Consider the following 26,316-nt stretch of genomic DNA (forward strand, 5'->3'; position numbering starts at 1 on the left):
GGGCCAGGAGCTGGATTGGTGATCCTTGTTAGTCCCTTCCAGCTCAGGAGATTCTGTGATTCTCTGAAAATGTTTTCCAAGTCCCTCGAGGTCTTTTCCCACTGCAGAATCTCTGGCTTTATTCCATTTTGCCCCAAGAATCTCTGCCCAGGGATGTCTGTGAGGATGGCTCCCAGCAGAGGTCCCGTGTGATCAGCAAGGTTGGGATGGGCTGGATGAGATGGAGAGGGAGACAACTGGCATTAAAAGCAGGAGGTCAGTAAGAGGATAGAAAGCTTTGAGAATTAGTTATTTGACTCTTTGTGACCTAAATCTCTAGTTTAATAAAGCAAAGTCCTTCCACATGATGCTCGTTCCAGGCCTGGGACAGAAGGTTTCACAGCCCGGCCGGGGGCTCAGCAGAGGACATGACTTACTAAGTTCAGCAGCTGGACAGGAGAAGGGTGGCTGATCCTGCCCACCCTATGGATCCAGCCCCCAGAACACACTGCTCAGCACAGTGACCCATCACTCAGTTCCTGTCACCTTCACATGCACCGGGACTTGGGTGACAGGGGAGAGCTGGCTGAGACCTGACATCAGTTCCAGAGAGGATGAACCAGGGCAGGACTTCTGGGTCACTTGATGTGCACAAGAAGAAGGAAGAGGCTGCTCAAGTGGAGAGCTGGGTTATAATCTAGTTCATCCTTGAATGTTGGATTGGATGGTCTTGGAGGTATTTTACAACCTTAATCATTCTATGATTCTGTGATAACCAACCCCCTCCTCCTCTATACCTCCCCTCTGCTGCACCCTCCTATTGGGAGCCAGTCTGTGTCTGCAACTGTCTAAATGATGGCAAGGCAACCACCTCCATCCATGCACCTGAACATGGACACTCATGGAATCTCTGTCAGAATAAAGAATTCCAGGATCCCCCCAGCTGCTGCCATTGGCTGCCCAGACTTGGCACAGATGGTCCCTGTACCAGCAGCTCCTCAGGGAGCCAGAGATGAGGATGTGGGGAAGGGAACGATGTGACCAGCCCAGCACTGCAGCTGAGACAACATGAGGGTGCTGGAGATTAAGCCAGTGGGAACCTCTGGCCTTGCAGGTTTGGTGCTGTGGTGGAAGGACACCCTGCCAGAGGCTTGGGGTGTTCAGCCTCTTGGGATCACATGTCCTCAGGCAGGGAACTCCTTGGCCGAGGGTGAGTTCACCTGAGTACTCTCCACCTGAGGGCAAAAAGGGCTGGTTTACTTGGGAATGAAGAGATTCTTCACTGCTTTGAGCTAATCCAAATCCTCTCACAAACCTGGACTAGTGTGTGAAATCCCTGCCCATGGAAGAGGGTGGAACAAGAAGAACTTTAAGGTCCCTTGCAACCTAAACCATTCTATGTGACACTATGACTTTTGGCACCACAATATAAAAAATATATTAAGCCATTAGAGAGTGTCCATAGGAGGCCACGAGGATGGTGCAGGGCCTGGAGGGAAAGTGTGTGAGGACACTGAGGGCACTTGGTGTGTTCAGCTGGAGAAGAGGAGACTGAGGACAGACCTCATTGCAGGTCCAGCTTCCTCAGGAGGGGCAGAGGAGGGGCAGGCACTGAGCTCTGCTCTGTGGGGACCAGGGACAGCACCCAGGGAATGGCTGGAGCTGTGTCAGGGCAGGGTTGGGTTGGATCTCAGGAAAAGGTTCTTCCCCCCGAGGGTGATGGGCACTGAGCAGGGTCCCCAGGGCAGTGGGCACAGCCCCAAGGCTGCCAGAGCTCCAGGTGGGTTTGGATGATGCTCTGAGGCACAGGGTGTGACTCTTGGGGATGGGCCAGTGCAGGGCCAGGAGTTGAACTCAATGATCCTGATGAGTTCCTTCAACTCAGGATATTCCATGACTCCACAATTCTCTCAGACAGGCCCTTGCAGCTGGGAAGATTTCTATCCTCCAGGATCTTTGGGATCTGCATCCCTGTTCATCCCTGGTGTGGGCTGACAGGGACATAATATATGTGCTGTTTCCAAAAGCCTGGACATGCCTCATCTTCTCCAGTGCTGTGCTGATTTCTCCCACTGCAGGACTGGGTTTATCTACCAAAGTTTTCATTTTTGTTTCCCACCACTCATGTTCAGAGTCCTGGTTTGCTGAAACAGTGATTTCAGAAAGATCAGGGCATCCTTTCCAGTCTTGCATGGGCACTCTGAATATCAAGGTGACACCTCCACTCCCAGCAATGGAGATGTTGATTTAAAGCCAGGGTTTAATTCCAGTCAGCCATGTGCTGCACCTACATTGCCCTTGTGCCCTGCAGCACATTGGACTTGACCATGGAAATAGTGGCATAATGGCACTGAAGTCTCACATGAATTATCCCTCTACCCCCCCCCCAAAAAAAAAACAAACCCAAAGTGTGCAAAATCTCCTGGAAAATGTAGGCTGGACTAGTAAATGTCTTTTTTTTAGAAACCTGAAGGCAAACAAATAATTCCTGGTGAGTATGGAACAACACACAGCTTCAAAGAAAGGCCACAGGACCCACAAATCTATTCCCAAGGTCTTCCAGAATCCCACTTCTACCACTGTCTCCACCATTTCCAACCCATGGCAAAGTCCCACCCTGCCAGTGTCAGAGCTTGTGCCATTTCTGACCTGGTTCCCAACACCCACAAAGTTCCCCCACACTTTCGAACCCGATGATGGGAACAACTGTGCTTTCCTGGTTTCTCCAGCCTGCAAGCAGCTGTGGTGTCCCTGTGCTCTGACCTCTGCTTTGCACTCTGAAGGGTTGTTTTGGCTGCTCCAGGCTTTGAGGGGCTCTGGCAGCTTTAATTTACTCTGAGGTCAGGGTGAGGGGAGGGCTGGCTTTAGCCTTATAAATAAGGAGAAAACCCAGAGCCTGTTGAATTAAAGGCTAAGCACCAGCTTCTATAATCACTCTGGATATTCCCTGGGATCTTCCCTCATTTAGGGAGTGATTTTTCACTTTAACTCACTGCCCAAACCTACATTCAATTAATCCTTCTCTGCCCAAGTCCTGCCAGCATATGGCCTGAACAGTTCTTGGCATGGAGTGGGTGACTCCCAGACCTCCTAATCCAACATTTCCCAGCTGATAAGTCTCTCTGCTCTTTTGAGTGACCCACTAATAACTTTAATCACCCCAAACTATTCCTGCTGCCTTGTGTGATGCTTTGCTCCTTCCAGCATTAGAGGCTGCTTTAATGCCTGAGGTTGCTGTGGGAGGCAGGATTTGGAGCTGGCTGGGAGAGGATAATTGGAGGAATGCACTGCCACTGGCCAGGACCAGTGGGCTCCAGTGTGCTCCAGTGTGTTCCAGTGGGCTCCAGTGTGCTCCAGTGTGCTCCAGTGTGCTCCAATGTGCCCCAGGGTGATCCAGTGTGCTCTAGTGTGATCCAGTGTGTTTCAGTGTGCTCCAGTGGGCTCCAGTGGGCTCCAATGTGCCCCAGGGTGATCCAGTGTGCTCCAGTGTGATCCAGTGTGCTCCAGTGTGCTCCAGTGTGCTCCAGTGGGCTCCAGTGGGCTCCAGGGTGATCCAGTGTGCTCCAGTGTGATCCAGTGACCTTCAATGTGCTTCAGGGTACTCCAGGGTGATCCAGTGTGCTTCCTGTGTGCTCCAGTGTGTTCCAGTGTGTTTCAGTGTGCTCCAGTGTGATCCAGTGTGCTCCAGTGTGCTCCAGTGTGCTCCAGTGTGTTCCAGTGTGTTTCAGTGTGCTCCAGTGTGATCCAGTGGGCTCCAGTGTGCTCCAGTGTGCTCCAGTGTGTTTCAGTGTGCTCCAGTGTGCTCCAGTGTGCTCCAGTGTGCTCCAGTGTGATCCAGTGGGCTCCAGTGTGCTTCAGTGTGCTCCACTGTGATCCAGTGTGATCCAGTGGGCTCCAGTGTGCTTCAGTGTGCTCCACTGTGATCCAGTGTGCTCCAGTGTGCTTCCTGTGTGCTCCAGTGTGTTCCAGTGTGTTTCAGTGTGCTCCAGCTTGCTTCAGCATGTGCCAGTGTGTTTCAGTGTGATCCAGTGTGCTCCAGTATGTTTCAGCATGCTCCAGTGTGCTCCAGTGTAATCCAGTGGGCTCCACTGAGCTCCAATGTGCTCCAGGGTGATTCAGTGTACTTCCTGTGTGCTCCAGTGTGCTCCAGTGTGCTCCAGTATGTTTCAGCATGCTCCAGTGTGCTCCACTGAGCTCCAATGTGCTCCAGGGTGATTCAGTGTACTTCCTGTGTGCTCCAGTGTGCTCCAGTGTGCTCCAGTATGTTTCAGCATGCTCCAGTGTGCTCCAGTGTAATCCAGTGGGCTCCACTGAGCTCCAATGTGCTCCAGGGTGATCCAGTGTACTTCCTATGTGCTCCAGTGCACTCCAGTGGGCTCCAGGGTGCTCCAGTGTGCTCTAGTATGTTTCAGCATGCTCCAGTGTGCTCCAGTGCACTCCAGTGGGCTCCAGTGTGCTCCAGTGTGCTCCAGGGTGCTCCAGTGTGCTCCAGTATGTTTCAGCATGCTCCAGTGGGCTTCAGTGTGCCCCAATGGACTCCAGAGTAGGAATACCGCGTGGGAGAGAAGTGACTGAGGTGCAACAGTGACTTTTCCCCCAGGAGCAGTTCAGAGCAGCCCATGGGCCATTTACAGGGTGCAAAACAGTAGCTTTATTAATTAAATCATTAAATGTAATATAAAGTTCAGCTAAACAATAGAACTTCTCAGGCAACACCTGCCTGGAGAGCCCAGGATGGGGATGATGAGATCCAAAAACGTCAGATGTCATCCTGACTTCCAGCTCATCAGAGCATAGGGCCCAGGCTCAGGATTACCAATCCATAACATGTTCAAAAAGAGACCAAGATATAAGGTCTGAAGAATTATGGGCATTAAAGTTCAGGATCCAGCCTGAAGGAAGATGTAATACTGCAGATCCAGAGCTCTGCACCCCTGAACATGCTGGTGAGAGGCTTTCACCCTCAGGGTGGGTCAGAGCTTTTTCTAGCATGGCAGCACCACAGACTTCAAAGGAGAACCTGGTTTTGCAAAATATTTCAAGCTGCACTTTTCTGGGGTAGTGTGAGGCTCTCTGTAGCTTGTGCTATGGAGGGAATTCTGGTCAGAAATCCCTCCCTGGGGTTACCACTGCCAGCACTGCCCTTTCCCAGGCTCCCTGGGCTCCTTTGCCTGGCTCCAAGATGCAGTTGGAATTTTCTGGGTTGATAAATAGGGGAATTCCCTCTCCTCTCTCTTTGCTCAGTAGCTGAGTCCCCTCAGGAAGCAGCAGAATGGAAGAGGTTTATCCAGTGTGATTATCATGGCAAAGAGCCACTCCAGGGAGAAATAGTCCCTTGGATGGGAGAGGAATAACACAGGGATATGACAGTCCATGAGGCCTGGAAGAGATGGTGGATGACAGCAGGGAGTGGGATGCACTGCTGGAGGCCATGGATTAAGGTTGGGATGAGCAGAGCAGTTTGCAGCTTTCTTGATTTCTGAGTGCAGCATAGTTGGATGATCCTGGAGATCCTGACATTCTTCAGCTTCTCCTCTTTATGAGAATTTCATTTCAATGCTATAAAATCACATTGACCACCTAAGATCCACCCAGGAGAGTTTGGAAGACAAAGAAAGTTTATCTTCCTTGGATACCATTTGAAATGCATCCTGCTCAGTGAGGGAGCTGCAGTTCCCAGGGAATACATAAGCCCAGTCAGTGTCTTTTACAGAGACAGATGTGTCCTTATCTTCCCTGACATTACCCAGAATCATGGAATCCTACACCAGGAATGTCCTAAATGTCCTACAAGGTCTGTGGGCACTTCCACTCTGATTGGCCAGGACTAACTCGACCAGTTTGCTTCAGTTTGTGGAATGATTTATGCCATAGTGATAAACCAGTAGTGGTGTGTGACTAAATTGCCTTTTCCACTGGTTCCCACTTCTGCTGCCTCCTTGTCGTAGTTCAGCAGGTGGGACCAGTTTATCCCTGTGTGGGTGTGACCAAAGCTGGGCATTCTAAACCCTCTGGGCCATTGCCCAGCAACTGCTCCCAATGGCCCATTGGCAGCAGCTGCCCAGGGCACAGCTGAGCCCTCAGGCTGGGAGCTGGCTGGGAAAGAAGCCTGGCAGAGGAGCTGGGAGAACTGCCCTGCAGGGACTCCTTGGCACCTCCACACCCACCTGAGGGCTCAGCTCTGCCCATGGGCCAGCAACGATTCCAAAATCCCCCCTGACTGCCAGAGTCAGATCCCCCAGTGTGGAACTCCCTGCCCTGGGGGAGGCACTGGGGGCTCCCATCTGAACCTGAGCACAGATAATCTTGGGGTTTGGGGACTTCTAGGACCACTCACTGGATCCAGAGGAGGAGCAGAACTTGGCCAGGAGGAGCCCACCACTCTGGCCCAGACTGTGCCATCATCTGTACCAACAGGTTTGTCCCTTCCTTTTCCTTTGGACTCAGCGGAACCACGTGGGGCTCAGCACAGGGGCCACCAAACCCCCCTGTGTTTGTGCCCCAGGGGGTTGGGTTAGACTGCTGGGTTTGTGGGTTAAACCCAATCTCTCTTTGTGCCATTGCATTTATTGTAATATTAAATTGTAACTCTGAGTTATAATCTCTTCTGTGTTGGGTTTGTTTCTCCCATTGGTTTGCCTTTAAACCAGCACACTCCTGTCAGCTGTGCTTCCTGGGTACTGGTCAATGAGGGCTTGCTTGGGGTTATTCTGGAAAAAGAAAAGCAGTTTCTTTACCCGCACAAGTTACAATGGATTTTCCAGGAGGTTCCATCTTGCTGTATTGGAAACCATTTTGTCTCCCTGCTTGGCGGGTCAGAGTCATAAGGCAGGTCCTGATGAGTTCATTCCAGAGACGCTGCCCCAGAAGGGCACAGCCCTCCCAGGGGCTGAAAGGGCCACCCTGAAGGGGCAGAGCTGCAGTGTGTACAGCCAGGCTTGGAGGGGGCCCATCCCCAACAGCTCATTACACAGACCAAGTCAATCCAAAGGTTGCAGGATCGATGCCCTGATGGATGGAGGCCTTTCAGGAGACATGGCACTTGTTCTGAAAGTGATCCATCACTGGAGTGGGGAAGGATCTGAGAGGTGCCATGGGAGCCCTCTGCCATCCTCACAGCTTGGTGCTGTCCTGAGCCAGCCCAGCCAAGCAGCAGGTTCTGCTTGAACAGCACAGACAGAGAGGGTGAACCACAGCCCGGCTCTGGCTCTTCTTTGTGCCACCCATGGTGTGTCACAGGGCCAGGGCAGTGCCTGTCCCTGTGCTGGCACTGCTGAGGCACCTCCAGCCCCAGGGGGAGTTCTGGGACCCTCAGACAAGAGAGACACTGAGGGGCTGGAGCGTGTCCAGGGCAGGGAACGGAGCTGGGAAGGGGCTGGAGCAGCAGGAGGGGCTGAGGGAGCTGGGGGGGCTGAGCCTGGAGAAAAGGAGGCTCGGGGGGACCTTCTGGCTCTGCAATCCCTGCCAGGAGGGGGGAGCTGGAGGAGGTCGGGCTCTGCTCCAGGGCACAGGGACAGGAGGAGAGGGCAAGGCCTCAGCTTGTGCCAGGGGAGGGCAGGTTGGACATTGGGAAAATTACTTCCATGAAAAAGTGGTCAGGCCCTGGCACAGCTGCCCAGGGCAGGGATGGAGTCCCCATCTTTGGGGGGATTTAAAAGCCATGTGGATGTGGCACTTCATGATATGATTTAGGGAGCATGAGGGTACTTAGTGAAGGCTGAACTTGATGATCTTCATCTCTTCCAACCCCAGTGAGTCTGTGACTCCAACACACCTGAGGTTTCTTTGCCCAGTGCTCAGTTATGGCCATGGTTGTGGCCATCCTGGCTTCTTCCAACGTAGCACCTTTCCCTGGATGCAACAGGCTGGCCATGTCAGAAGAATGATAGGGAGGGTAAAAAGTAAACCAGTAGGTTTCATATAGCTTAGATCAAGGGCTGAGGGGTGGCAAACACATTGGTGTTGAGACTTGGTTCTGGGGACCTCTGGGGAGACTCAAGTCCTGTTCAAGTCCTGCATCAGAGCACATGAGCAGGTGCCACTTTGTCAAAGATCCTCCACCTCTGTGTGAGAAGGATCCTTCACCTTGGGTGGCAAGGTCTGGGTGAAGAAATCCTGCCATGAGCCCAGGCAGATGGGCCAGGGAGCAGAGCTGGGGTGGCAGGGGCAGCACAGGGCAGGAGAGCTGCCAGGGTGGGTCCTCCACCACACCTGCTGGGGGCAAGGATGTGTCCATGGGGATGGGTGCTCAGCTCTCAGACACAATAGGAGGATTCTCCATTCCTGAGGCAGCTTCTGGTGGGGCTGCAGCTGAATCCCTTTCCAAATTGCAGAATGTCATAGTTGCTGGTTCCTAAGGCTATTTGTCAGGTCTGATGATGTTCTCAGCTGATAATTCAGCTCAGCTCTCCTGTCCTCAGCAGAGCATTTGACTGCATGGCCATCCTTCTTCCCTCAAATACTCCTCCAGAAGGGCTGCAGAATGGACTGGGAGAGGTATTGGCTAAGGATGGGGATCACACTGTGATCTGTTTAACACTGCTTATGGAAAAAAAAATCCAGTGATTCACTGTGTTCTCAATATCCATCTTTTTGTGTCTTTCCAACCTCACTAAGCTCCACCTTTGATTCTTTTGGATGCACCACAGATATTGAGTATTTCAGGTGCTGGTGGTGTCTGGAAGGATGCAAAGAAGGAAGATCCAGGTGAGACCTGTGTGTTGGGCAAAACCAGTTTCTTTGCTCAGGAGCCTTTGCATGAGCACTGGGAGCTCTGCCAGATTTTTCTGAGGGCAGTTTTGAAAGCTCCAAAGATCCTCTCCTAAAATGGGATTGATTTGTTGGCTGGGTCTTCCCTTGAGGATGTTCTGTGGAAGAGAGGGAAGGAGTTTGATGTTGAAAAATTCAGTGGGTGTCTGATGGGAACTCAGGTCAATCAAAGCTGTCAGATGGATCTGTCTGAACTATCTCCTTCAAGTAAACATATCCCAAATACCAAAAGGTCTGCAAACCTGAGAGCAAAGGAAAAAATCCCTCAAAGTGGAACAACAGGTATTTTTAAACCAGAGAATTCCAGAGTGTGACAGAACAGCAGTGAAAGTACTTGTGACAAATCTCCTTCCTCCCCTCTGTTTTCTTCCTTTCAGACTTGCTCTCACTCCAGAAAGCTTTTAAGTTTCCAAAATGCAAAGAAGCTCCACGTAGTGTTGTTGAGTCCCAAGAAAAGTCTTTCCTTTTCCATCTGTGCTTGTTTAAAGGTAAATGGGCAGGAGAAATGAACCCAACACAAAAGGGATTGTAAGTCAGAGTCACAATTTAATAACAATATTACAATAAATGCAATGGCACAAAGAGAAATTGGGTTTAACCCCCAACCCCAGCAGTCTAACCCAGCCCCCTGGGGCACAAACACAGGGGGGTTTGGTGGCCCCTGTGCTGAGCCCCACGTGGTTCCTCCGAGTCCAAAGGAAAAGGAAGGGACAAACCTGTTGGTGCAGATGATGGCACAGTCTGGTGGAGAGTGGGGGGCTCCTCCTGGACAGGGGCTGCTCCTCCTCTGGGTCTGATGAGTGGTACTAGAAGTTCCAGATTGTATATGCTCCGGTTCAGGTGGGAGCCCCCAGTGCCTCCCCCAGGGCAGGGAGTTCCACCCTGGGGGATCTGACTCTGGCAGTCAGGGGGGATTTTGGAATCGTTGCTGGCCCCTGAGCAGAGCTGAGCCCTCAGGTGGGTGTGGAGGTGCCAAGGAGTCCCTGCAGGGCAGTTCTCCCAGCTCCTCTGCCAGGCTTCTTTCCCAGCCAGCTCCCAGCCTGAGGGCTCAGCTGTGCCCTGGGCAGCTGCTGCCAATGGGCCATTGGGAACAGTTGCTGGGCAATGAATGGAGGGTTTGGAATGCACAGCTTTGGTCACACCCACACAGGGATAAACTGGTCCTGGATTGCTGAACTAGGACACCATCATATCTGAAGCTTTGTGCCTGTTGCCTGCTCTCAGGGCTTCTTTCCCCTCGAGGGACAGAGCAACTGATCCTGGAATCACAGAATATTTAACTGTTGATAGTGGACAATACCCCTAAAATCATCAAACCCAGCCATTAACCCAGCACTGCCATGTTTCTTTTTCTTCCATTAAACCACTCAAATCCTTTGGAACATGTTGTGTCCCAACCCTGAGAAGAACTTGTGGTAATTCCAAAGATGTTTTACAGGCTGTTTGGAGACCTCCTTCCTTTCTGCTGGTTGTGATCTTGCCATCTGATGGATGGAGGATTCTTCTTCTCTGGACGTGGCACTCAGTGCTCCTCTCTGGCTGACAAGGTGCTGTTTGGCCAAAGGGTGGACTTGATGAACTCAGAGGTCTTACCTAACCTTAATGAATCTGTGATTCCTGGAAAAAATTACCAACAACTGTCACACCTTTTCCAAGCTGCAGATTCCCAGTCTGTTCACCTCTGTCTCACACAGATGTCTTTTCACACCTCTCATCCTCTCTGTTGCCCTCCTCTGAGATTTCCTGCTGTTTATAACAGTCCCAAGGAAACCAGGATCACAGCCAATATCCAAGGATCTGCACAGCAGCAAGAGGCTGTTCTCTGTACTCCATTCCTTTCTGATTATTTCTTAGCAGGATCTCCTCTTATTATTTTATTTTTATTTTATTTTATCCTTCTTTTTTATTATCAATAGGGGAGAATCCCTATTTGTAATCAATTTCTCACTGGATTTTCTTTCTACAGCATTTTTTAGTGACTTTAAGCAGGAAGAAGCCCTGCCTAAGGAGTCTTGCTCTTCTCTGCTCAATGCAATGAGTAGCAAAGGGTATTCTATCCATTTATTTCTATTTCCATTTATTCATAAATCACAGAATCATGAAATAGGTTGGAAGAGACATTAAAACTCATCCAGGTCCTCTCCCTGGCCATGGGCAGGGACACCTTCCACTGTCCCAGGCTGCTCCAAGCCCTGTCCAACCTGGCCTGGGACACTCCCAGGGATGGGGCAGGCACAGTTTCTCTGGGCAACCTCTGCCAGGGCCTGCCCACCCTCACAGCCAGGAATTCCTTCCCAATATTTACTAATGTCATGTTGACTTGAGAAATATTCATATGATGATTTATAAGATAAGTCTCAGTTACGAAGGGCAATCAAACACAAGGCTGCTGAATATCTGGGATCTAAACTTCATTATTCTCCTGCTTCTTTCCCTCCACATTTCAAGCACTGTGGGCCTGACATGGACCTCCTGTCCTGTTTTCCCTGCAGTGACCCACATTACTTAACAAGATGAGGAATCTTTACAATTATCATGGTGTAATTATCTGTAGCAAAGATGCATTTGGAGATGCAGGAGAGGTAACTATTTAGTGCCACAAATCCAAAGTAATTAGGACTGAATTCTGAGAGTATTGGATTCTCCCCAGTGGCCAACTCATTAATCCACTCCCAGTGTAGTTTTGAATATTTTTTATTGTAAACTTTCTTTCAGGAGGGTTTGTTGGGTTTTCTTTTTAAATTTCACTTATACAAATTCATCCTCTCCCTGCCCTACAATTCATGTGCTGAAACCACTGCATGTAACAGTGGCTTGAGGCTTTTCCCTCTTTTTACTGCTTATCTAGGAGCAAAGTTAACAACTTGATGGTTTTAAGCTGAAGGGGGAAATATTTGGGTCAGATACTGGGAAGGAATTCCTGGCTGTGAGGGTGGGCAGGCCCTGGCACAGGCTGGGCAGAGAAGCTGTGGCTGCCCCATCCCTGGGAGTGTCCAAGGCCAGGTTGGACAGGGCTTGGAGCAACCTGGGACAGTGGGAGGTGTCCCTGCCCATGGCAGGGGGTGGGAGGGACTGAGCTTTGAGGTCCCTTCAACCCCAAACCATTCCTTGATTCTATGAACTCACAAACATCAAGATTTTTCGTGAATTTGGAGAAATAAGTAGATTTTGTGCCGATTGTTTGCACTGTAGAAATGGCTTTCACTAAGCCCTGCCTTTAACGTTGTCTGGTGCCTTGTTCAGTCTGTCACTGGAAAGGGAAGGTTTGGGAAGTTCTGTGAAGGTTTGGGAACAGAAAATCTGGGAAGGTTTGGGAAGGGAAGGTTTGGGAGGGGAAGGTTTGGGAAGAAAAGGTTTGGGAAGGGAAGGTTTGGGAGGGGAAGGTTTGGGAAGGTTTGGGAGGGGAAGGTTTGGGAAGGGAAGGTTTGGGAGGGGAAGGTTTGGGAAGGGAAGGTTTGGGAAGGTTTGGGAGGTGAAGGTTTGGGAAGAAAAGGTTTGGGAAGGTTTGGGAGGGGAAAGTTTGGGAGGGGAAGGTTTGGGAAGGGAAGGTTTGGGAGGTGAAGGTTTGGGAGGGGAAGGTTTGGGAAGGTTTGGGAGGGGAAGGTTTGGGAAGGTTTGGGAGGGGAAGGTTTGGGAAGGTTTGGGAGGGGAAGGTTTAGGAAGGGAAGGTTTGGGAGGGGAAGGTTTGGGAAGGGAAGGTTTGGGAAGGTTTGGGAGGGGAAGGTTTAGGAAGGTTTGGGAGGGGAAGGTTTGGGAAGGGAAGGTTTGGGAGGGGAAGGTTTGGGAAGGGAAGGTTTGGGAAGGGAAGTTTTGGGAAGGAAAGGTTTGGGAAGGGAAGGTTTGGGAAGGTTTGGGAGGGGAAGGTTTGGGAGGGGAAGGTTTGGGAAGGGAAGGTTTGGGAAGGGAAGGTTTGGGAAGGTTTGGGAGGGGAAGGGTTGGGAAGGGAAGGTTTGGGAGGGGAAGGTTTGGGAAGGGAAGGTTTGGGAGGGGAAGGTTTGGGAAGGGTTGGGAAAGGAAGATTTGGGAAGGTTTAGGAAGGGAGTCTGTGCTGACCTTTTGCTGTTGTCTGACAATGAACAGATGGGGACCAGAATCCACATGATTCATATCCCCATATCTGAATTTGTGAGAATCTGTAATCCAGATTTCATTCTGAAACACAGAGTTGCTTGTGCTGGGAATGTAGATCCAAGGAATGCCACTTCTTGGCATCCAGAAGCAGCCTGGGAATGCAGTGTGTGCTGAACAGTGTATGAACTCTTGGAGAAAGAGACCAATTCTTCAAAGACTTTTTTCTCCCTGTTATAACAAATCTCAATAATGCCCTCCCAGCTGCAGTAACGCAGCACTATTTTAAACCCAAGTAAGGCATCCCCTGGAACATCCCATTCTTTTGGGCAGATTATCTTGATGTATTTACTTGGGGGTTCATGCATCTCAATAGCACCCACAGAAAGCATCAGCCCTGGGGAAATGGCATTAAATTAGCAGTTAAGTGTTTTGAGACTTAGTTTCTTGATATTGTTTAGCCGAGCGTATCATCCAGATTGTGAGAAGGGCTTTAATCTGCAGCACACAGGACCTCCCTGGGGATTAGCAACAGCCCTGATATGTTAATATCAGAAAAAATGGATGATCCAATTAAGTTCTGCTAAACCATGGCAGAATCCAAGGTCCATATGTTGGCTTATCCTTCTGGGTTGTGTATTAGGCTGAAACTGCTCAGCTGCCTGTGCTTGGAACTGCTGCATTCTGAGGCTTCATCACGGCTGGGAGGAGAAGGAAAGCTCCCTGCCTCACTCAGGAGGCTTTTTTTCCATTCCCTTCTGGTGTCTTCTCACTCACAGGACAGTTTTCCAAGAGGAGAAGGATCTTCCATTCATACTGGGATCAACTCAGTTGTTTTGCTATGGCCCAGTGAAGTAGAACTTGCCCTCTGTGCTTTCTGGCCCAAACACCACCACAAAGAGCACCTAAGAATGGAGAATTAATTTCACCAGCAGATGAGAAAGGTCTTTGATAATCCCACTGTGAGGTTTCACAGACCTCTGAGTATGTCTGTGGACTCCTGGGCTGCAGGTGGGAGCAGAGATACAGCAGACCATGGCTGAAATGAGTCAGAGAAGCCCAGAATGGTTTGGGTTGGAGGGGACCTTAAAGTTCATCTTGTTCCACCTCCTGCCATGGGCTGGGACACCTTCCACTACACCAGGTTGCTCCATGGACATCTTTATGCACAATCATCTTTACCAAAATCCATTCTGTCTTCAGGGGAGGTTGGACCAGGGACCTCCAGAGATCCCTCCAAGCCTCTTTCGGTCTCTAAATCCATGATCAGGACTTGTAGAGGTCACCTTGTCCCTCCCTTGGAGGTGGATTCCTGGCACAGTGGATTCCATTCACTGTGAGGGGTCACCAAACCAGAGGAGGGTTTGCCACTGCTCCTGGTGATGCTGGGCCAGCCAAACACACAAAACCCTCCAGATGATGTCCAAGTGATGCTCTGCTGTTGCCTGAGGCCACTGGGGTACCAGTGGTCACCAGTATCCATCTGTCAGTGGAAAGAGAAGTTGTTCTTGTTTAACATTGCAGGACTTCTCTACAGTGTCTCTCTTATCCCCCTGAGACTGTGCTGCTGCCATTGTGTGATAGTTTTATTCTCTTGAGGAAATCTCTACCACCCCCAAATCATGACTTGGGAACAGAATGTAGTAGTTACACCCAAAGTTGCTCATCTTGAATCCAAGGGACAGTTCTGGATCACTCAGACAAGAAGGACACTGAGGGACTGGAGCTCTGCAGGGCAGGGAACGGAGCTGGGAAGGGGTTGGAGCAGCAGGAGGGGCTGAGGGAGCTGGGGGGGCTCAGCCTGGAGAAAAGGAGGCTCAGGGGGCACCTTCTGGCTCTGCAATCCCTGCCAGGAGGGGGGAGCTGGGGGGGGTCAGGCTCTGCTCCAGGGCACAGGGACAGGCGAGGGAATGGCCTCAGACTGTGCCAGGGCAGGGTCAGGTTGGAGATGAGAGAAAAATGTCTTCACTGAAATTGTTTTCCAGCCCTGAGAAAGGCTGCCCAGGGCTGGTGGAGTCCCCATGCCTGTAACTGCTCAAAAAAAGTGTGGATGTGGCACTTGGGGACATGGTTTAGTGGTGAACATGGTGGTGGTGCTGGGCTGAGTTGGACTTTATGATCTCAGAGGTCTTTTCCAACCTGATTGACTCTGTGATTTTATGATTCTGCCTATTTCCTATGGGACAGAGAATTGGAGACAAATCACACCTTCTGGGGCAGAGGGATAGTTCAGGTTTTCCCTCTTGGAAGTAGAGAGGTATCACTGACATTTGTTGGGATTCTTCTAAAGGCTTCTCATTTGTTCAGCTCTCCTTGATTGTCTCCCAGGACCTTTCCCCTCAGATTTCTAGTTTTTATTGTTCCTTATCATTTCTTTTAGGTAAATTTGGGCAAGAGCAATGTATTTTAGCTGTCTGATTTCTCTTAAAATCTTTGCCCTCAGGTTTGTTCAACTGACTGGGATGTGAATGTGTTGTTCTGCCAATTGTGATAAGGAATCGACACTTCTCTCACCTCTTTCTTGCCCTTGGAATTCCCAGCTAAGAGTGAAGTTCAGACTGGAAGTCAGGATATTTTCTTCTCTCCAAATAATTTCAGTCATTTTGCATTTGCAGAGATTCAGAAGTTCACTAAGTGAGATGATGCCTCTCTGCTTATTATGGGAGCCTCTGTTTAGCTAAAGAAACTGGGGGAAAAGTGAAGTATTATAAATCTCATCCTTCCTTATAAATTCTTTAATGTTCACATGCGGAAATTAAAATTCTACAATACACAGACATGTTAATTGTAAGCTCTTGGCTGATGTGCAGCTTGTCCCAGGAGCTGGAATGGTGTCCTGAGGGCATTTGGAAATGGCAGCTGGGGAGCAATGGAGCCATTTTCTTAACACACAAACGTTCATCATTTCCACTCAGCACTGCAGAGCAGGGCACTGACCATTCCTGGATTTCAAGGGGGTTGTCCTCGTGGGAGGTGAGACATTCCCCAGGAAGAACAAGGTCTCCCAGCAGGAAGGGAGATGTTTGTGAATCTCTCCTTTCACATTCTTTGCTTTTCTGGCGAGTGCACGACACAGAACATTTCATTTGGGATTGTAGGAAGTATTTCATGCTGAATGGAACAATGTTTTTTGGTTTAGCAAGAAAAATAATATTGCAGGCTGATCCAAACAAAGCACTTTTTTTCCGCTTGATTTTTCAATTTTGCTGTCAAACTGAAAAATCAGCTCTTCCCCCAGACCAATCACAGGGAGCTCTGTTCTCCTGCATGAAACAGCAGCATCCTGATGCTCAACAGAAGAATATTTCCTGGCAGCATCATCTGTTGTGAGTCTTAAAAGATGCTCCCATCACAAAGAAGAAAGAGAGCAGAGACTTCAACCTTTCCCCCTGTGCTGGTTTAAAGGGAAACCTGCAGGAGAAATGAACCCAACACAAAAACGATTATAACTCAGAGTTACAATTTAATATTACAATAAATGCAATGGCACAAAGAGAAATTGGGTTTAACCCCCCAGCCCAGCAGTGTAACCCACCCCCTGGGGCACAAACACAGGGGGGTTTGGTGGCCCCTGTGCTGAGCCCCACGTGGTTCCTCCGAGTCCAAAGGAAAAGGAAGGGACAAACCTGTTGGTGCAGATGATGGCACAGTCTGGTGGAGAGTGGTGAGCTCCTCCTGGCCAGGGGCTGCTCCTCCTCTGGATCCAGTGAGTTGTACCAGAGGTCCCCAAACCCCAAGATTGTCTCCCCTCAGGTTTGGGTGGGAGCCCCCAGTGCCTCCCCCAGGGCAGGGAGTTCCACACTGGGGGATCTGACTCTGGCAGTCAGGGGGGAGTTTGGACTCGTTGCTGGCCCATGGGCAGAGCTGAGCCCTCAGGTGGGTGTGGAGGTGCCAAGGAGTCCCTGCAGGGCAGTTCTCCCAGCTCCTCTGCCAGGCTTCTTTCCCAGCCAGCTCCCAGCCTGAGGGCTCAGCTGTGCCCTGGGCAGCTGCTGCCAATGGGCCATTGGGAACAGTTCATGAGAGATGACATGGAGGGTTTAGAATGCCCAGCTTTGGTCACACCCACACAGTGATCTCGGTTGCTGAACCAGGAGACCTCCACAGCAGCTGAGCAACTGCCAGAGGCAGCAGCAGGAGGACAACTCTGCCTCAAAATCTTCAAAACATTCTGAAGACCGTGGTACCCTTCTCCCTGCACTTGGAGAGGTGGTGGCATTGTCAGTGCCAGGTGTGGCATGGAAAACTCCAGACTTCATCCAGCACAGGTGGGAGAACTCCAGCATGGATACAGCCACTCCTGCAAAAATATCCTGGAAAGTTCTGCTTCATTTTGGGGAAGCTGCAAGTGGAAGGAGGCAGTTCCCTTTTGTGCTGCCGTGTCAAGCTCTGGTTGTGTTGTGGCTCTGAGCACAGAAAATGTAAGGAAGTGAAAACCTCCCAGAAACTGAAATTTGGCCCAAGACATCCTGGTGAGAACCATTCCACAGTGGGCTGGCCAGAGGGCTTACAGAGGCCAGTGGAGCCAGAAATCCCTGGGATTCCTGCCCATAGCAGCACCTTTGGAAGCTGTTTCCCCATGGCTTCCAGGCACTTATTATCCCACCAGACTTCTGGAAAGGATTTGGAAGGTCTTGGTATTCCACAGCCTACAGAGAAGCAGAAGAGAAGCAAGGAGAGGCTTTGAAACCTGTGAGAGTTCCACTGGTGTTCCCTCTAATTGGAACCATTTTCAGGGTGTGTGTGTGTGTGGGGGTGTGTGTGTATTTCAAAAAATTTGAAGTCATGTTGACAAGACTTTGTGTATACAATGAATTTGTATATATTTCAAGAAAATTTGAAGTCATGATGACAAGAATGGGCTCAATGGCCTGTTTGAAACACATCTCAGTTCCCACAAGTGTTACCTCACTGGTCCAAACTCCATCTTTCCCTGTTTGGTTGCTTGGGATTTGTGTTCCTAAACAAACTGCATCACTCACCTCTTCACATCAACTTCAGATGACTCTACCAACAGAATTATTGTTTCTCACAAGAGGAAATCTATATTTCTTCCTCCTAGAAGAATCTAAAGGACTCTGGTTGTGCTTTCCTGTTGCCTCTGAGCTGTCCTAAGACACAGATCTGCACTGGAACCTGGGACAGAAGGATGAATGAGTTGCCATGACACTGACCATCTCCTCCCAGGGCTCTCTGTGCTGTGATGAGCCAGGTGACTTCAGTGAGGGTTGAGCAGCTCACCCTGGATTCCCTTTAAAGCGAGGAGAGAAGGATCAGTGTCTTCATGGAACAGCCCATTGGATCTTGCAGGTGCTGACAGGGTGATGTGACTGGTCCCCAAACTCCACTGGTGTGTTTTTTCAGCACTCATTTAAATCACAGAATCACAGAAAATGCTCAGTTGAAAGGAAACCACAAGGATCATTGACTCCTGGCCCTTCACAGGCCCATCCCAAGAGTCACACCCTGTGCCCCAGAGCATCATCCAAACCCTCCTGGAGCTCTGGCAGCCTTGGGGCTGTGCCCACTGCCCTGGGGAGCCTGATCAGTGCCCACCACCCTCTGGGGGAAGGACCTTTCCCTGAGATCCAGCCTGACCCTGCCCTGACACAGCTCCAGCCATTCCCTGGGTGCTGTCCCTGGTCCCCATAGAGCAGAGATCAGTGCCTGCCCCTCCTCTGCCCCTCCTGAGGAAGCTGGACCTGCAGTGAGGTCTCCCCTCAGTCTCCTCTTCTCCAGCTGAACACACCAAGTGCCCTCAGTGTCCTCACACGCTGCCCCTCCAGGCCCTGAACCACCTCTGTGTCCCTCCTTTGGACACTCTCCAATGGCTAAATCTCTCCCTTCCATTGTGTCCCCCCAAACTGTCCCCCCATTGCAGGTGAGGCTGCCCCAGTGCAGAGCAGAGTGGGACAATCCCCTCCCTGGCCCGGCCATGCTGGGCCTGATGCCCCCCAGGGCAGGGATGTCCCTCCTGGCTCCAGGGCACTGCTGGCTCATATTCATCTCTCCACTGAAGATTTCAACCCTCAAATGAGCCCCTCAAGTATCTCTCTGACCTTTGAACCATTCCATGAGCCCCTGTGACAACCTCCCTTTCTTTTATGCCTTTTGAGAGAATGTTGTATTTTACATCCTCTTTGAGGGGATGTTCTATTCTACATATTCTTGTACTTCTCTTTTCTTGTTGAAGAACTAACACTGTGCTAAGCCTACTACAGGATGGGAAGTGATAACGAGCCACAGGAGAGAGAGTAAATGAGTGATGAGCAGATGAAGCTCTGTAGGTTTCTAGAAATAAAGATGGAAGAAGCAGGAGCAGAGCTTGAAAAGGTTGGAGCTCACCCAGCAATGTGGGGCTGCAGATTTCAAGCAGAAAATGCAAAACCTGGGGAAAAAAAAAATCTGGAATTCTTTTCAGAGCATTGGTGAGTTTATTAACTCCTTTAAAGGGTTTGCTGAAGGCAATGAGGTCTCTCAGAAGTTATTTTCTACAGGTAAAGTAGAGAGACGAGGTGATGTTCAGGGTCAGGGGAATTCTGAAAAACTCGACACAGAGGTGTGATCTGAGCACAGAGAAATTCAGTTCCCTGTGATGAGGATGAAACCTGGAGAGCCAGACTGGCAGGAAAATATGATCTATTTGTCATTTCTAGAATCATGGAATGGTTTGGGTTGGGAGAGACCTTAAAGCTCATCCAGTTCCACACCCTGCCATGGGCAGGGACACCTTCCACTAGCCCAGGTTGGTCCAGCCCCCATCCAGCCTGGCCTGGAACACTTCCAGAGGTGTATTTGGAGCACCAGTAGAGCCCCAACACGGCTGGTTTGAGGGATGTGGGTCTGTCTGTCTTGTCATGGCCTGGGCACAGATGATTGAACACACTCTCTGACAGTGAGTGGGTCAGGTCATGCCTCAGGTAAGAGACTTGGTTCCTCTCCCTGCCAGGCTGAGCCTTCCTGGCAGCATCTGCAGCTTCTAAGGCATTAAAACACCACGAGAAATCCAGAAGTGAAGCGGAATTCACAACGGAAACTTCTGGATAAACCAGCCAGTGAAGCTTGAAGGTAATGAGGCACTACTCACCCTGAAGAAAAACTGGGGTGACCTGGAAATCAGCAGGTTTTGTGGAAGGAAGGGCCTTTATAACCTCAGTGGGAGCTCAGCTGACACTGGAAAATCACAATTTCCACAAACTTTGTGCTCCTCTACATTGAAAATCTGAACAGAAGGGATTTGGAGGGTTATCCAGCCCATCTTGCTGGCAAAGGCAGGAGCAACCTGTGTGACTCTGGTTGTTGATACCCATCCTGCTTTTACAATTCCACAGAGATGAAGGATGAACTTTCTCCCTGAGAAAATCTCCATTTCTGCAATGGTTTAACCCCAACTGGCAGTTCAATACCACAGAACCACTCACTCACACCCCCCACCAGGGGGGAGAACCTGAAAAAACACCCTGGGCAGAGATAAGAATAGTTTAATAATTGCAACAAAGTGAAAGATACTACTGATAATACTAACCAGAGTAACAATAATTTAACATCATAGATAAAATAATAAATAATAATAATTTAAAATCATAAATAAACCCCAAGTGAAACAAATGCAATCCTAATACAACTGCTCACCATGTGCTGACTGATGCCCAGCCAGTCCCTGGGGAGCTCTCAGGCCTCTCCCTTCAGTTTAGATAACTAAAGGTCATTCTCTGGTGTGGAACATCCTCTGCCCAGTTCAGGTCAGCTCTCCTCCCACCTCCCTCCCACCTCTTTGTGCAGCTCCTCGCTGCCAGAGCCTGGGACATGGAGAAGTCCTGGATTTAGAGTAAGCACAGCTTGGCCCCAGCCAAAACATCAGCGTGTTATCAACATTATCCTCACACTAAACCCCAAACACAGCCCTGGAGCAGCACAAAGAAGAAAATGAACTCTATCTCAGCTAAAAGCAGGACGATTTCTTTACCAACTTCCTTGCTAGAGAGCTCCTCCAGTGCTGCACTTTGAGCCCACATGAAACAAGGATGAAAATATTCCTTCCCTTTCCTCAGGTGTCCTTTGTACACCTGAGGGGAGCTGTCACCACTGCCAGTTGTCTGTGCTCAGGTTAAAGGGGGCTCTGCTCCTCCAGCCCTTCACTAAGGCAGAGACAAACACTCAGGTCTCACTGAGGTTGTTCAGGGCACTTCTCACACAGGTGGTATTTGCACATCTCCAGTCTTCTCATTCCGGGGCTGGACTGTTCCCAGGAACTCCACACTTGGAGCGCTCAGAACAGGGTTTGCTGCTGCCCTGGGGTCTCACAGGGGGAGCACAACGTGGATTGCAGGTGGCTGATAAAGGGTATTTCCAAGCTGGAGAAGAGAAGGCTCCAGGGAAAACTGAGAGCTCTTTCCAGTGCCTGAAGGGGCTCCAGGAGAGCTGGAGAGGGACTGGGGACAAGGGATGGAGGGACAGGACAAGGGGAATGGCTTCCCACTGCCAGAGGGCAGGGATAGATGGGATATGGGGAAGGAATTGTTGGCTGTGAGGGTGGGCAGGCCCTGGCACAGGCCAAGGGGGACTCCTTGGACACCAGGGTGCTCCCTCACCCCCATAACCAGGTGTGGGCCATGTAGATGTGATTCCAGCTGCACACCCAGCTGGATTTTGGCAGCAGCTGGAGGACTTTTGGAATTTTGAGAAAGTTGGGATTGTTAAGCCTGAGGAAGAGAAGGCTTTGGGGTGACCTCACTGTGGCCTTGCAGTGCCTGAAGGGACTGACAGGAAAGATGGAGAGAGACTCTTTCCAAGGGCTGGGAGGGGCAGGACACAGGGAATGGCTTCCCACTGCCAGAGGGCAGGGTTAGATGGGAGACTGGGAAGGAGTTGTTCCCTGTGAGGGTGGGCAGGCCCTGGCACATTTTGGGCAGAGAAGCTGTGGCTGCCCCATCCCTGGGAGTGTCCAAGGCCAGGCTGGACAGGGCTTGGAGCACCCTGGGCTGGTGGGAGGTGTCCCTGCCTATGGCAGGGGGTGGGATGGGCTTCAAGGTCCTTTCCAAGCCAAACCATCCTGTGGATCTGTGACATTTGTCCTCCTGCAGAGCTTGCACATGCACAGGGTGCCTGTCTTGGCCATAAAGTTACAAAATCCCCCCATGCCTTCCCATTTTTCCCTTCCCTGTCTGCCTCCAGCCACTCATTCTCATGTTTTTTAGCAATTCATCTTTTTTCCCCTTAGCTTTGTAAGTGTGCATATGTCCTTCCTGAAACCCAGGCTGCTTTTCCCTCTCTCTCCAGCTTGTCAGGAACACTTTGAATCTTAATCCTTTCTCCCCAAAACGGTCCCAGCCCCTTTCCATCTCCTGTGCAAACACAATAATCAGGTTTCATTCCATTATTTAAGTCAGTAATAAAAGTATTGACAACTACCAGACCCGGGGCAGGTTCCCACAGGATCCCACCTGAATCAGAGCTCCAGACTAATAGTGAGCTGCTGAGAAGTGGCCCCTGAGAGCAGCTTTTAGAGTCCTTAGCAGAGCTTTCATCTCGCCTGTGTTTGCTCAGCTCTGTGACGAGGGTGTCACAAGAGCCTGTGACAGAAACCTTCCTAAAATCAAGATATATGATCTTTGCCACTTCTCCTTTCTCCACAGAGCCTGTTACTCTGTCACAGATGGAAATGGCACTGCTTTGACATAATTTGTTCTTTTACAAATCTCTTGGCTGTTCTTTTCTCCTTGTCATGTTCTGACTGCTCAAAAATCATGTGGTTTTGTGCTTGGATCTGCATTTCTCCAGAACTGGAGAAGTTTGTAATTCTCTGATCCATCTTTCTTCCTTGTTTAGAAACTGTGCCAGCAATTCTTCATCCTTCTCAAAACCACCTCATCCCACTTTGAAAGATAACCAGAGAACTGTGTTGAGCTTGGAGACCTCTGAGAACTGGCTGGAGCAGAGAGAATTCCTTTAGGCCAGGAGGATTTGAGAGCATTTATGAACAATCTCATGCCTTTGTCGGATAATGAACTTTCCTGTGGGTGATCACAATCAATCCATTCACTAACAGGGGCTTTCTCTCCCCTTTGACTGGTAAACTTTCCAAGGTCTGACTCTCATTTCTCAAATGTTTGCACTTTGTCTCCTCCCAACTCCTGATCTCCCTTATTTGTATTTCATTTGTGTCTTGATCCTCTGATTTTTTCTCTGATAATCTATTCTGTTCTAGCATACTCTCCTCAGCAACATAACCTTTTTTCCCTTTTTCCTTTCCTTTTCCTTTTTGTGACACTGATTTAGCCAAGCTGATCATTCCTGGTTTTTCTCTGCCATTTTTTGAGGTATAAATTCAACTTCCACCCTTGCTATCAGCTGATTTAAGAAGCCATTAGTCCTCCTGAGCTTCCCATTCTGCTCCTCTGCTTTGATTATGAGCACTAATCAGCCTTCTGAAGTTCTTGAAGTCTGTTTCCTTAAACCTCAGAGTCTTTAGTTTGCTTTCTTCCTTCCTTGCTCATCTAAGGATCATTAACTACTGTCATTCCTTGATCACACTTGTAGTGAAGTTCTCTCCCACTTTCCTTATTAGTGAGGATCAAACACGATCTCAGTGTCCTTCCCGTGGCTTTTTCTACATCTGTGTGCAGTTATTTCCTCTGCATTAAAAGAACCCCTGGAAGATTTATACCCTGCTCATGCTTTGCCCTGGATTTAACAGCTTTTTTAAGGCCCTGAAATCACCTCCTTTAGTGCTTGAGGGGTTTCTCTGAGGTGTGGAGGGCCAGAAAGCTTTGCCCCCCAGTCTCTCTGCTGGGAGAGGATCTGAGTGCAATGAGAGGTGTCACAGAGGCCTTTTTTCCTGGAGGCTTTTAGTGTTCCTGCACTTTTCTACCTTCTGGGTTCCTCTCCAGCCTCGTGGCAGCACTAACTCTTTTTCCCATCTGTGTGACTTTCAAAAAAAGTGACTTTCCAAAATTAAATCGTATTTTTGGGCATGACTTCAGACTCAGAGTTCTTTCTGTTTACTCCCTGCACCTTCTGAACTAATAGAAAGCATCTAAGATGTTTGTCCAGTTGTCTCCTGATTTCCATCACCCAGAAAGGCTGTGGGGAAAGGGCTCTGCTGCCTCAATGCTGGCCTGGGCAGCGCCAAGGGCAGGAGAATCATAGACACACAAAGAATTATTAAGGTTGAAAAAGACCTTTAAGATCAGCAAGTCCAACCCACCATCATTAAACCACATCCCCAAGTGCCACATCCATGTTTTTTGAACACCTCCGGGATGGCGACTCCAACACTGTCCTGGGAAGAGGATGCGAGTCCTCACCCACCATCTCCCAGACCTCTCTGCTTCCCATGGTCCAGCAGGAGGGGAGGAGAACCCTGATGCTTCCCAGGCAGCACCTTCCAAGAGCTCAATGTCCTGCTGGTCACAGCAGTGCCCACCCAGTGCCTTCCTGGCCATGGACAGCAGGATGTGCTGGGGAAGGATAGTCCATCTGGGCACTGTGGGCTCAGTCTTGTACCATGGTGGGACCTGTGGGAATGTGCTGCTGCTGGGAACTGCCTGAGACAACCACCAGAGACTTGCTCAAGCTGTTGTGGCTCTTCAGGGCAGGAGGTGTCTCCTCCAGGACCCACCCAGGTTGCCTCCCTGGTACCTGCTGTGTTTGGCGACCCTCTGCTGAGAGCAGTCTGAGGCAGCAGGTGGGAGTGCCCCTCTGGAGACACCCCAGGGTAGATCCACTTGTGTTCAGCCACCTGGAACTGCCCCCAGGATTACGTCTGGTGGGAAAGAACCCCCATATCCCATGGCTGCTCGGGACTCCTCCAGTGGAGGAGCACAGAGCAGTTTGCCTTGTCTGGAAGGGAGCTGTCCTGGTTTGAGGGGAAAAACCAAAATGTTTACCCACAAGCGGGGGAGGGGGTCTGGGGTCTCCTCCACAATAATCACGCCACTCTTTATCAAATTTAAGGAAAGGAATTTTAATACCATGATGCCGTGAATGACCCTTCCCCCAAAAAACAGGACTCTGAGCCATGTTAGTGCAGGGTAAGATAAACAGTAAAGGTCCTTTAATAACACAGGGCCTACAGCCCACAGGAATACAGGATGACATCCATGTGTCCCAGTTCTTGTTTCCATGGCTTTTATAATAAGATCCCTCCAATCATTGCTTTACACATTTCTCAGTCCAGCCCCAGTCCCACCCCTGGTCCAACCCCTGGAATTGGGTCTGGGGTCGTCAAGACCCTCTGTCTTCATCAACTCTTCTTCCTCAGGCACACAAAGGTCTCTTGGAGTTCATCTAGTTCTGGCTTTTGGGTCACTCTGACCTGTGCTTATGTTTCATTCTGTGGGCCTTCTGATATCCTTCAGCTCTTTACCTTGGAAAGGAGTCTGAACAAGATGAATTAACTAAAGGAATTTGAGCTCCCTGTTCTGGGACAGGGATAGTGATAGAAAGACATTAAACTTAAACTGTTAGAAATATTAACCCTCTAAAAATCTACAACTACTGTGTCCCTAAAACCTACAGAATGTAAAAATCAGAACAAAAACCCTTTGGCATCAACCAGAAGGATAACTGTTCTTAACTGATATATATATATATATATATATATATATATATATATATATATTTGTAAACAGACTAGTGCAAACCACTTCCCCAACACCACAAGAGAAATAAAAAAAACCAAACCAACAACAAAACCCAGCAGGTTTTCCTCCGGGAGGAAAGTTATACTTAGGCAGTGTCAGTGTCACAGCCCGGCTGGCTGCGGAGTGAGTTTCCAGTCCCTCTCCAGCGAGACAGACGAGTGGTGAGCTCTCAGATGAACTCTGTCTCTTCCCCCTGTGTTCCTTGTCCAAGAAGCAGAAACATGAGCGGCCAGAAGCAGTCCCGGGGCAGCAGCAGCAGCAGCCAGACAGCCAGAAGCAGTCCCAGGGCAGCAGCAGCAGCAGCAGCAGTGAGACAGCCAGAAGCAGTCCCAGGGCAACAGCAGCAGCAGCCAGACAGCCAGAAGCAGTCCCAGGGCAGGCAACAGCAGCAGCCAGACAGCCAGAAGCAGTCCCAGGGCAGCAGCAGCAGCAGCCAGACAGCCAGAAGCAGTCCCAGGGCAGCAGCAGCAGCAGCGAGACAGCCAGACAGCCAGAAGCAGTCCCAGGGCAGGCAGCAGCAGCAGCCAGACAGCCAGAAGCAGTCCCAGGGCAGGCAGCAGCAGCAAGACGGCTTCTCCTCAACCCCGCACACACACACAAACTTCCAGCCGTGTGTAGTCCCCAAGAACAAAAGAGACAAACCTGCCCCCACCCAAGTGATCAGCAGTTAACTACTTTTTTTGTTAACTACTGGCATGGGCAGTTAGTGGCAGGGGAGAGAATTTACATAATAATTCCAAACTACACCAGGAGCTGCTCAGGGATAGTTCCTCCTATTGTCCTGGATCCTCAAGCGTGAAGTGCTCACCCTCTGTGGCTCCAAAGATCTTGTGTAGGTTCTCAGCCTGGTTTCTCCTGC

The sequence above is a fragment of the Pithys albifrons genome, chromosome 17, assembly GCF_047495875.1.
Source record: "Pithys albifrons albifrons isolate INPA30051 chromosome 17, PitAlb_v1, whole genome shotgun sequence".
Taxonomy (NCBI): Eukaryota; Metazoa; Chordata; class Aves; order Passeriformes; family Thamnophilidae; genus Pithys; species Pithys albifrons.